The following is a 12,916-nucleotide window of genomic DNA, read 5'->3' as shown; positions in this document are numbered from 1 at the left end:
CGTTTTCTAAAGAGTGGGGAGGCGTGCTCCCGTTGTAAATGATGGGGGGTGTTCCCATGTTCTAAAAGTTGGGGATGTGTTCCCATGATCTGAAAGGTGGGGGTTCTCCTGTGTTCTAAAAGATGGGGGGGTGTCCAGTGTTCTAAAAGGTGGGGGATGTTCCCATGTTCTAAAAGGTAGGGGGTGTCCCGTTTTCTAAAGAGTCGGGAGGTGTGCTTCCATTGTAAATGGTGGGGGGTGTTCCCATGTTCTAAAAGTTAGGGGTGTGTTCCCTTGTTCGAAAAGGTGGGGTAGGTGTTCCCATGATCTGAAAGGTGGGGGGTTCTCCTGTGTGCTAAAAAGATGGGGGGCGTGTTTTAAAAAATGGGGGTGGTGTCCCGTGTTCTAAAAGGAGGGGGGGTGTCCCGTATTCTAAAAGGTGGGGGGGGGGATTCCAGTGTTCTAAAAGGTGAGGGTTGTCCCGTGTTCTAAAGAGTGGCGAGGCGTGCACCCGTTTTAAAAGGTGGGGATGTGTCCCGTGTTCTAAAAGGTGGGGAGGTGATCCCTTGTTCTAAAAGGTGGGGGGGGGGGTCATGTTCCCACGTTCTAAAAGGTGGGTGGGTGTGCAGTGTTCTAAAAGGTGGGAGGGGCATGTTCCAATGTTCTCAAAGGTGAGGGTTGTCCCGTGTTCGAAAGAGTGGCGGCGCGTGCACCAGTTTTAAAAGGTGGGGATGTGTCCCGTGTTATAAAAGGTGGGGGGGCACGTTCCCGTGTTCTGAAAGGTGGGGGGTCCCGTGTTCTAAAGGTGGGGGGTCCCGTGTTCTAAAGGTGGGGGTGTTTCCATGTTCTAAAAGGTGGGGGAGGATGCGGGGTCCCGTGTTCTTAAAGGTGGGGAGGTCCTTGTGTTCTCAGGGACTGGGTGGGCTGCGAGTCCGTGTTGTCAGGGGAAGGGGAAAGCGAGTCCTTGTTGTCGGGGGAGGGGGTAGCAAGTCCGTGTTGTCAGGGGGATGGGGTAGCGAGGCCGTGTTGTTGGGGGAAGGGGGAAACTAGTCCGTGTTGTCAGGGGGAGGGGGATGTTGGTATCCCGAGTTCACTGTCGCATCACACTCTATGTTAAATGAATTCAAGTTTTGCAGAAATTAAATAAAGCTGTACTTTTAACAAGGTTACGTCCTGAAATTTGTTCAAGGTTTAGAAGTCTCGAAAACATTAACACTTGTCCTTCTTAGCAGGCTCTCAATTTAGGGGTCGCGGAGCAGGAGTGGGCGCAGAGCAGGAGTGGGCTGAATAAGCGGCCATCGCCAGTCTGTGGAGACAGAGACCGAGGGGCCCACAAGGTAAGATTACCTTGGTCTCGCTGTTATCGTTAGTATGGTGTAGTCCCTTTCCCCTGTCTGACCTGGACAAGTATGACAAGATCCTTAGAGACCCTGGTAGTAAAAGGTGGGGTTGATTTTCCATCCCAGCTGTTGATTACAGATGATGTAAGAGGAAGAGGAGGTATTGTTGTGTTGAAAGGGCGGTGAGTTCAAGTCTCACTGAGTTATGATTAAAATGAAATGGACGGGTGTTTCAGAGAGTACACCTATACCCCCCTCTACAAAACTAGACCGTCCCTACAGAACCTTTCGTAAGCCGAAATATCAAATTGAAGAGGCGATGTGACAGCCCCCTCTGGCCGTGTACTGACCATGGCAAGGAATTGGGTGGCCACTGGGAGATCTACACCACTGCGGGGGACAGAGCCGATGTGTTTTACGAAACAATATCCCATTCTGGTCCAGTTTTTCTGATGTAGAGGAGACCACAGCAGGAGCACCGCCAGTAGATGATCACTGCAGATTCACAAGTGAAATGATGCTTCAGTTGGAAGGACTGTTTGGGGCCCCGAATGGTGCTGAGGGAGGAGGTGTAGGTGCAAGTGGAGCATCTCCTGCAGACATGGGTAGGTCCCAAGGGGATGATTGGCGGGAGAGTGGACAAGGGAGTTATGGAGAGGCCGGTCCCTGCGGAAGGTGGTGAACACCTCAGTATTGAGGTAGGGTGAGGGGTGTGGTGCCTCAATGGTGGGAGTACCTGGAGCAGCAATGAGGGCTCTTGCAAACTCCCCTGCAGTCCGAGAGTTAATAATCAGGATCAAGCCCACCCAGAGGTGAGCACACCCCTTTCGATTGGCCCTTTGAAAATGTACACACCTTGCCCCAGGCTCCCTTAATTACCTGCCCTATTTTGGGCGTACCTGTGATGGCGCCATTAGCCGGATGGGGTATAAAGCCAAACACGAAGAGGAACTGGGCCTCTTTACTCCTGGGAACAAACCTGAGCTCCACTCCAGGTTGAAAACCATGGGTCATTTGCAAGGTGTGTGCTGGTAATGGGCTGGGGGCTTATTGTGGTTCACGCCTGTGTTGCTGATGGCGACAAGCATCAAATCACACAAAGCAGAATGCAGGTCAAACGCTAGTTTTAATAGACTAATATATGCAGCTAGGTCTTGTCTCTGTGCAAGTCGAGGCCAGAATAAGGGGGGGATGGGTGTCCACTGGTTTATATATGCAAGGACACCAGATGAGACAGGGATCAAAAGAATAGAAAATTGTTTTTCAGGAAATAGATTATTATCCTTTGAACAAATGAAAGATAAATACAATATAACTCAAGATACAGTGCTGGCATATTACCAATTGAGATCCTTCTTGAAGGACAAATTAGGAAGCAGTCTGAGTTTGCCAGAGGGAAGTAACTTTGAATATGTGATTACAGATACAATGATAATCAAAAGATTTATAACAAATATGTATATTAAACTGCAAGAAAAGGAGAATGAGGAAACAAATGGTAAAACTAAACAAAAATGGGAACAAGATTTAAATATAAAGATAAAGGAAACATGAGAGAAGTTATGCTCTGGAACGATGAGAAATACAATAAATACGAGGTTACGTATGTTACAATATAACTGGATACACAGGCTATACATTACACCTCAAAAGTTAAATAAATGGGACCCAACAGTATCTGACAGATGTTTTCGTTGTAAAAAAGAAATGGGAACAACAATTCATGCAATCTGGACATGTGAGAAAGTAGAAAAATTTTGGGAAGATCTAAACCAGATATTAAATAAAATTACAGAAAACAATATACCAAAAAACCCAGAGATCTTCCTCCTTAGTAACATAAAAAACAAAGAATTTGGACTTGATTTGGATCAAAAAAGATTTGTTAAGATAGCTCTAGCCGTAGCAAAAAAATGTATTATGTCAACCTGGAAATTGGAAGATAATTTGAGAATACAACAATGGTATGTAGAAATGAATAAATGTATTCCATTAGAAAAAATAACATATAATTTAAGAAATAATATTGAAATATTTGAACAAATATGGGAGCCATACATGAAACACAATAGAGAAAACCTACCAGGGACATCTACCACCTAAATTAACGAAAGGAGAAGGAAATGAAAAGAATTGACTCAGCGGAATTTCTTGTTTATTTTTATTGAATGACAACATTGGTTTAATGTGTCTTAGATTTTGTACTTTAAATGAATAGGGGGGAGGTAGGGAGGGTGGGATGGGAGGAAGGAGGGGGGAGAAAATGATACTGTATATATTTGAAAAGGAAAATGTATGTATCTTGGTCAATGTGGTTTATGGTGTGAAAAATAAAAAAATAAAAAAAAAAAAAGAAGGGAGGGAGAGAAAAATCAGGAAACTACAGACCAGTTAGCCTGACATTGGTAGTAGGGAAGGTGCCAGAATCAGTTATTAAAGATGTAATTGCAGTACATTTGGAAAGTAGTGGTATCATCGCACAGAGTCAGCATGGTTTTGTGAAGGGGAAATCACGTCTGATGAATCTAATAGAGTTTTTTGAGGATGTAACCAGTAGAGTGGATAGGGGAGAACTAGTGGATGTGGTATATCTGGACTTTAGTAAGGTTTGATAAGGTTCTGCACAGAAGACTGGCATATAAACTTAAAGAGCATGGTATAGGAGGTATGGTATTAACCAAATATAACTATATAACAATTACAGCATGGAAACAGGGCAATTTGGCCCTACTAGTCCACACTGATCCAAGTACCCTCCTCTAATCCCACTTACCAGCACTCTGCCCATATATATTTCCAACTCTTTCTTAAATGACAAAATTGACCCTGCCTCTACCACCTTTCCCAGAGCCCATTCTACACAGTAACCACTCTCTGAGTAAAGAAGTTCCCCATTATGTTACTCCTTAGAAGGTATACGGGATAATTTTTTCACCCAGTATGTTGAAGAATCAAAGAGGGAACAGGCCATTCTAGACTGGGTTCTGAGTAATGAGGAAGGGTTAGTTAACAATCTTCTTGTGCGAAGCCCTTTGGGCAAGAGTGACCACAATATGGTGGAATTTTACATTAGGATGGAAAGTGACAGAGTTAATTCTGTAACTCAGGTTCTGAACTTAAAGAAGGGTGACTTTGAGGGTATGAGACGCAAATTGATTAATGTTACTTAAAGGAATAACTGTAGAAAGGCAATGGCAAACATTTAAGGATTACCTGGATGAAATACAGTGTTTGTTCATCCCAGTTTGGAAAAAGAATAACTCAAGGTGGGTAGTACATCCTTGGATAAGAAGGGAAATCAGGGAGAGTATCAAGTGTAAAGAAGAAGCGTATAGACTAGCCAGGAAAGACAGAATACCAGAGGATTGGGAGAAATTCAGAGTTCTACAGAGGAAGACAAAGACAAAAGGAAAGGCAAAAGAGATTATGAACGAAAATTGGCAGGGAACATAAAAAATGACTGCAAAAGTTTTTATAGATATGTAAAGAGAAAGAGACTAGTAAAGACAAATGTGAGTCCCTTGCAGTCAGAAACAAGTGAATTGGTAATGGGGAACAAGGACATGGCAGACCAATTAAATAACTACTTTAGTTCAGTCTTCACTAGGGAAAATATGTATAATCTTCAGGAAAAAATAGGGGACCATGGGGCTAATGTGATGGAAAGACTGGGGAAAATAAGTATAAGTTATGAGATTGTGTTGGATAAATTGAAGGGATTAAAGGCAGACAAGTCCCCAGGCCCAGATATCCCAGAGTGCTAAAGGAAGTAACCCATGAAATAGTGGATGCATTGTTGATAATATTTCAAAACTCTTTAGATTTTGGAGTAGTTCCTGAGGACTGGAGGGTGGCTAATGTAACTCCACTTTTTAAAAAGGGAGGGAAAGAGAAATCAGGGAATTATAGACCGGTTAGCTTGACATCGGTAGTGGGGAAAATGTTAGAGTCAGTTATTAAAGATGTGATTGCGACACATCTGGAAAGTGGTGAATTCATTGGTCAGAGCAGCATGGTTTTATGAAGGGAAAATCGTGTCTGACTAATCTTATTGAATTTTTTGAGGATGTAACTAGTAGAGTGGATAGGGGAGAACCAGTAGATGTGGTTTACTTGGATTTTCAGAAGGCTTTTGATAAGGTCCCACACAGGAGATTACTATACAAACTTAAGGCACACGGTATAGGGGATATGGTATTAATGTGGATAGAGAATTGGCTGACAGATAGGAAGCAAAGAGTAGGAATAAACAGGTACTTTTCAGAATGGCAGTCAGTTACTAGTGGGGTCCCACAAGGCTCAGTGCTCGGACCCCAGTTATTTACGATATATATTAACGATTTAGATGAGGGAATAGAAAACAGAATTTCCAAGTTTGCAGACGACACGAAGCTGGGTGGGATTGTAAGCTGTGTAGAGGCTGTTAAGAGTGTGCAGGGTGACTTGGACAGGTTGGGTGAGTGGGCAAATGCATAGCAGATGCAATATAATGTGGATAAGTGTGTGGTTGTCCACTTTGGAGGAAAGAATGGGAGAGCTGAGTACTATCTTAATGGTATCCAAAAAGGAAAAGGGGAGATGCAAAGAAACCTGGGTGTCATGTCACTGTGCATCAGTCATTAAAATTGGGCAGGCAGGTGCAGCAAGCAGTTAAAAAGGCGAATGGTATGTTGGCGTTCATATCAAGAGGATTCGCGTTCAGGAGCAGGGAGGTATTGATGCAGTTGTACAGGGCCTTGGTGTGACCTCACCTGGAGTATTGTGTTCAGTTTTGGTCTCCTTATCTGAGGAAGGACATCATTGCCATGGAGAGAGTGCAGAAAATGTTGACCAGATTGATACCAGGGATGGCGGGACTTGCATATGAAGAAAGGCTAGAACGACTGGGAATGTACTCGCTGGAGTTTAGACGATTAAGAGGAGATTTAATAGAAATGTTCAAAATTCTTAAGGGAATTGACAGGCTGGATGCAGGAAGATTGTTCCCAATGTTGAGCAAGTCTAGAACTAGGGGTCACAGTTTAACGATAAAGGGGAAGACCTTTAGAACTGAGATGAGGAAGAATTTTTTTCACTCAGAGGGTGGTGAATTTATGGAATTCTCTGCCACAGGAAGTGAGTGAGGCTGGTTCCATAGCTATATTTAAGAGAGAGTTAGATTTAGTACTTGTGACTAGGGGGATCAGGGGGTATGGAGAGAGAGCTGGAACAGGGTACTGAGTGGATGATCAGCCATGATCAAAATGAATGGCGGTGTAGGCTTGAAGGGCCAAATGGCCTCCTGCTACACCTATTTTCTATGTTTCCATGTTAAACCTTTGCCCGTCAACTCTCAACCCATGACCTCTTGTATCCATCTCTCCTCTCAATGGGAAAAGCCTTTCCACATCAACTCTATCTGTCCCTCTCATTATCTTAAACATCTCTATCAAATCCCCTCTCAACCATCTACATTCCAAGGAATAAAGACCTAATTTGCTCAATCTTTCCTTGTATTCCAGATGCTGAAACCCAGGCAACATTTTTGTAAATCTTCTCTGCACTCTCTATCTTGTTAATATCCTTCCTATAAATCAGTGACCAGAACTGCACACAGTACTCTAAATCTGGCCTCACCAATGCCTTGTACAGTTTCATCATTACTTCCCAACTCCTATATTCTATGCACTGATTTATATAGGCAAGCATACTAAAGGCCTTCTTCACCACCCTATCCACATGAGCTCCTACCTACAGCGAACAATGCACCGTTATTCCTAGATCTTTCTGCTCCACTGCGTTCTTCAACGCCCTCCCATTTACCACATATGTCTTGCTTTGATTATTCTTTCCAAAATGAAGCACCTCACACTTATCAGCATTAAACTCCATCTGCCATCTTTCTGCCCACTACTCTAAGCAGTTTAAATCCCTCTGCAATCTTTGAAAACCCTCTTCATCATCCACAATTCCCCCTATTTTAGTATCATCTGCACATTTGACGATCTCCAAATTAATACCCAAGGACTTAGCCTTCCCAACTAACCTCCCATGCGCAACCTTATCAAAGGCCTTACTGAAGTCCATATAGACAACATCCACTGCTCTACCCTCATCAACATTCCTCGTCCCCTCTTCAAAAAATTCAACAAGATTGGTCAAACATGACCTTCCACGCACAAATCCGTGTTGAGTGTCCCTGATCAGACCCTGTCCCTCCAAATACTTACATATACTATCTCTAAGAATGCTTTCCATCAATTTACCTACCACAGACATCAAACTTACAGGCTGATAAATGCTAGACTTGCTCCTCGAACCCTTTTTAAACAAAGGAACCACATGCGCAACACTCCAATCCTCTGGCACTATTCCCATCTCTAATGACATTTGAAAAATCACTGCCAGAGCCTCCGCTATTTCCTCACTAACTTCTCTCAAGGTCCTGGGGAAAATCCTGTCAGGACCTGGAGACTTATCCACCTTTATATGTTTCAAAAGCTCCAGTACTACCTCTTTCTTATATAGTCTCCTTATATACCTCCTTTCCTTCCTTTACCTTGCACATAAATACTGAGGAAAATAATTGTTCAAGACCTCCCTCATCTCTTTTGGCTCCACACACATTTGTCCTTTCTGATTCTCTATTGGACCAATTTTGTATCTCACTTCCCTTTTGCTATTTACATATTTGTAGAAATCCTTTGGATTTATTTTCTCCCTGATAGAGAATTGGTTGAGGGACTGGAAGCAAAGAGTAGGAATAAATGGGTTCTTTTCAGAATGGCAGCCAGTGACTCGTGCCAGCTCCCCACCATGACTACCAGCCCCCCCACATCTCCATCGGGCACACAAAACTCAAAACGGTCAACCAGTTTACCTATCTTGGCTGCACCATTTCATCGGATGCAAGGATCGACAACGAGATAGACAACAGACTCGCCAAGGCAAATAGCGCCTTTGGAAGACTACACAAAAGAGTCTAGAAAAACAACCAACTGAAAAACCTCACAAAGATAAGCGTATACAGAGCCGTTGTCATACCCACATTCCTGTTCGGCTCCGAATCATGGGTCCTCTACCGGCATCACCTACGGCTCCTAGAACGCTTTCACCAGCATTGTCTCCGCTCCATCCTCAACATTCATTGGAGTGACTTCATCCCTAACATCGAAGTACTCGAGATGGCTGAGGCCGACAGCATCGAATCCACGCTGTTGAAGATCCAACTGCGCTGGGTAGGTCACGTCTCCAGAATGGAGGACCATCGCCTTCCCAAGATCGTGTTATATGGCGAGCTCTCCACTGGCCATCGTGTCAGAGGTGCACTAAAGAAGAGGTACAAGGACTGCCTAAAGAAATCTCTTGGTGCCTGCCACATTGACCACCGCCAGTGGGCTGATATCGCCTCAAACCGTGCATCTTGGCGCCTCACAGTTTGGCGGACAGCAACCTCCTTTGAAGAAGACCGCAGAGCCCACCTCACTGACAAAAGACAAAGGAGGAAAAACCCAACACCCAACCCCAACCAACCAATTTTCCCCTGCAACCGCTGCAACTGTGTCTGCCTGTCCCACATCAGACTTGTCAGCCACAAACGAGCCTGCAGCTGACGTGGACATTTACCCCTCCATAAATCTTCGTTCGCGAAGCCAAGCCAAAGAAAATATATCAACGACTTTGATGTGGGTGGCAGGGTTACTTGTGTGGAGGATGCTAGGAGAGTGCAGGGTGATTTGGACAAGTTAGGCGAGTGGGCCAGGATATGGCAGATGCAGTTTAATGTGGATAAATACGAGGTTATCCACTTTGGAGGTAAGAACAAGAAAGAGGATTATTATTTAAATGGTATCTGTTCAGGAAAAGGGGAGATGCAGAGAGACTTGGGTGTTGCTGTGCATCAGTCGTTGAAAGTGGGTGTGCAGGTGCAGCAGGCGGTGAGGAAGGCGGATGCTATGTTGGTGTTCATAGTGAGAGGATTTGAGTCCAGGAGTACAGAGATCCTGCTACAGCCTCGGTGAGACCACATCTGGAGTGCTGTGTGCAGTTTTGGTCTCCTTATCTGAGGAAGGACATCCTTGCCTTGGAGGGGGTGCAGAGAAGGTTCACTAGGCTGATACTGGGGATGGAGGGACTCGCATATGAAGAAAAGTTGGATAGACTAGGGTTGTATTCTCTGGAATTTAGAAGATTGAGGGGGGATCTTATAGAAACTTATCAAATTCTTAAGGGTTTAGACAGACTAGATGCAGGAAGGTTGTTTCCAATGCTAGTAAAATCCAGGACCAAGGACCATAGTTTAAGGATAAGGGGGAATTTTTTAGGACTGAGATGAGGAAAAATTTCTTCTCTTTGAGAGTGGTAAATATGTGGAAATTCTTTGCCACAGGAAGTAGTTGAGGCTGGTTCCCTGTCAATATTTAAGTGTAGGTTAGATTTGGCCCTTGTGGCTAAGGGGATTAGTGGGTATGGGGAGAAGGCAAGAATAGGGTACTGATCTGCCATGATCATAATGAACAGCGGTGTAGGCTTGAAGGTCCAAATGGCCTACTCCTACACCTATTTTCTATGTAACATTGTCCAGGTTTGGGAACACCGCCTGTAAGTGGTACTCATCCACTATATAGTTCATCTCCCGCTGGAACAGGGATACCCCTTTGGTGATGCCAAAGGGGAGGCAGAGGAACTGGTACAGCCTGCCATCCACCTCGAATGGCGTGTATATCTGGTCACTCTCCTTAATGGGCAACTGGTGGTACGTAGCCTTGAGATCAATGGTGGAGAACACTTTGTACTGGGCAATGCTGTTTACCATGTCCGTAATACGTGGAAGCGGGTAGGCATCCAGCTGCATAAATTTATTGATCGTCTGACTATCGTCCACAGACATGTGCCTCTTTTCCCCAGACTTCACTACAACAACTTGTGCTCTCCAGGGGCTGGAGCTCTTCTCTATAATGACCTCCTGCAGGAGTCTGTGGACTTCTGTTCTAATGAACTCCCTGTCTTTTGGGCTGTACCTCCTGCTCTTAGTGGCCACTGGGGTGCAGTCGGGAATGAGGTTTGTGAATAACGGGGATGGTTCTATATTCAGGGCCATAAGGTTACAGTGTTGGCCATTTCTAAGGAGTAGTTGGGGGGGGAGCGGGCCGTCACGCACTATTGCGATGCTTTTCAGCTGGCACTGAAAGTCCAGCCCCAGCAGTACTGGCGCACAGAGGCACAGGAACACCAGCAACTTAAAGCCCTCATACTCCATACCCTGTATCTCCAGTGTGACCCTGCAGAAATGTTTGACCTTCGTTACATGTTTGTTAGATGCCAATAAGATTTGGTGATCACTCAGGTACATTTTTAACGCAAGGCGCTCTACTAGCCCTTGTTCTATGAAACTCTCCATACTCCCACTATCCACTAAACAATTTGCAGTGGACCAGTTAATCTTAATACGAACGGTCGCGTCCAGTGAGGCCAGCATGGCATGTCCTCCATTTTGGTAGGAGTCTGCATCTTGGTCATAGTAGCATTCGGCATCGTATTCGTCACGCAGTTGCGATGTCCTCTGTCCAGCGTCCCTTTCCCAAGATGGCCAACAGCTCATGGCACTCTGCTTCTGCTTGCCTGTGGGGGAAGGAAAGAACTTTCCCGCCTCTCATTTGCATGAGAGAGGGCTTTGGCGGGACCCTTGAGGCTTCTGCAGACTTTCGCATAATGCCCCTTCTTTCCACACCTCGAACAGTCCTTCTCCCTAGCCATGCAGTGAGCTCTGGGATGCTTTAGCTGCCCGCAGAAAAGGCACTTGGAGTGCTCCAGTGGGGCTGCTGCCCTTGATCTCCTGTGTATCTCTCCCTGTAAGGGGCTAACCAGTCCAGTTTTGAGTACTCCTCTAGTTCCCTCCGAGAGTTTCCGCAATAGTTTCTGCCTCTTCAAGCCTAACTATCCTCTTTTCCAGCAGCCTTATTTTCATCGATCTGACACTGGTCACAATTCTGTCCCTTACCAGGTCATTCTCATACTCTTGGGCTGATACTGCTTTAAAAGTACGGGCCCTCGCTAAATCTTTCAGCATGAGTATGAAGTCTAACAGACTCCCCTGCCTGCTGCGACATGGTCACAAGCCGATGCCTGGAGTGCAGCTCTCTGTGCCCTCTATTATTGTGTCTCTGCAGAGTGTTCATCATTTCTTGATATGACTTAGTGTTCTGTATTAACGAGTACGGGTGATCCCCCAGCAGAGCTAACATAGCATCAGCATCTTCTCCTCTGACACTCCTTCCATCCCCGCATAATTTAAAAAGCATCTCTGCCACCGGCCAAAGTGCATGCTCGCTCCGGGGGTTCTGGGATCCAGCTCTAGCCTGTTGGTCCTCAGTACTTCGCTGAACCTCAGCCTGTGGTTCAGTAGCTGGGAGGGGAAGGGGTGCATACTGGTCCTGATCTGGGGACGGTTGGGGGTGGCTCTAGGGTAGTAGTCCGTCCCCACAGTCCTGCCAGTAAATCGCAACTTTCCACACACCTTCCACCTGCATTTGGCGCAACTCTTGGTTGTACACCAGGAACCCTGTGGGCTGTACGGCCGGTCGTGGTCTCAGTGAGTTAGTTAACAGGCAGGGCTCTCGGCCATTCATTACCTGCTCCGGGGTGCTTCTTCCCCTTCTGTAGTCCACCACGACCATTGGATGAGTGTCTCTCTCTCGATCCTGATCTTGCAGCTCTCCGTCTGATTCGTTTCTGGCTGCACATGCGTGGGGCCCATCTCTGTTCCTGGGTCCCTGAGTCAGGACTCGGCTGAGTCGAGAGCTGGTGAGGCATCCATTCTGGATATGTATTAGTCTATTAAATTGATGGCTACTAGCATCAAATCACACACCAGGTGAGCCACCTGGTGACCTAGTGGTGTAATAACATACCACCACAGTTGAGACCATCACTGACAGTATTTTCCCTGACTAATCAGGGTGCTGTACCTGCCCAGATCGATGGTGGCAGGTATTGTTTGTTGCATCTTTTAACTTTTTAATTGTCTGTGATAGTAGTGAGTGCCAATTGTTAGTGGTGTCCAATGTAAGTGTATTGTGTGTCCCTTGTTTGTGTGCATGAGCCAAGGCAGCCATGTGGCCAGGGACTCTCCCGGCTGTCATCTATAGCGATTTTCCCCAGCCCAGTCAGCTTTTTGGGGAAACTCGTGGCACCCTGACCCTCCTCTACCTCCCCATTGGAACAGACTGGTAGAGTGAATCTGTCCCATTGGGAAGTGGGCATCCTGGGAAACAACCTGCGGCTGTTGTCAGAAGTGGCTGGCCAGGGTGCATTCCTCTGGGACTGTGTGAGAGTGGTGGTCCAGGCCACGTCCCCCCTTTTAGAATGGGATCTGCAGTGCCAGGCAGAGTGGAGCGCACAAGAACGAGGAACCAGGGCTATCAGGGAATGGGCTCTGATCACTGGGTTCTACAAAGGCACCTACGACAATGACTTTCATGAAAGACATGGTAGAAAAGTAAAAATGGAGGACAGAAAAGAATTCAACACAATAGACTAAAAAGGCCACATTGCAATTTGATTGAAAAAGTCACCGAGTGTGAGGGCACTTTATCGGAATGTCCAGGGCACTGGAAACC

General features: G+C 45.7%; 1 protein-coding gene across 4 annotated transcripts in view; it reads left to right on the top strand.

Moving 5' to 3' along the window:
- Positions 1-12,916, top strand: part of LOC138756910 (zinc finger protein 623-like) — a 93,440-nt gene that overhangs the window by 15,349 nt on the left and 65,175 nt on the right. For all 4 annotated transcript variants that reach the window (XR_011353233.1, XR_011353232.1, XR_011353231.1 and 1 more), the window contains exon 3: positions 1,209-1,316. The gene's annotated coding sequence lies outside the window, so the exon portion shown is untranslated. The remainder of the gene's footprint in view (positions 1-1,208; positions 1,317-12,916) is intronic.

This window comes from Narcine bancroftii, chromosome 3, assembly GCF_036971445.1.
Source record: "Narcine bancroftii isolate sNarBan1 chromosome 3, sNarBan1.hap1, whole genome shotgun sequence".
NCBI classification, from domain to species: domain Eukaryota; kingdom Metazoa; phylum Chordata; class Chondrichthyes; order Torpediniformes; family Narcinidae; genus Narcine; species Narcine bancroftii.
Note: the sequence above shows the minus strand (reverse complement) of the source record. Positions and strands in the feature narration are given on the sequence as shown.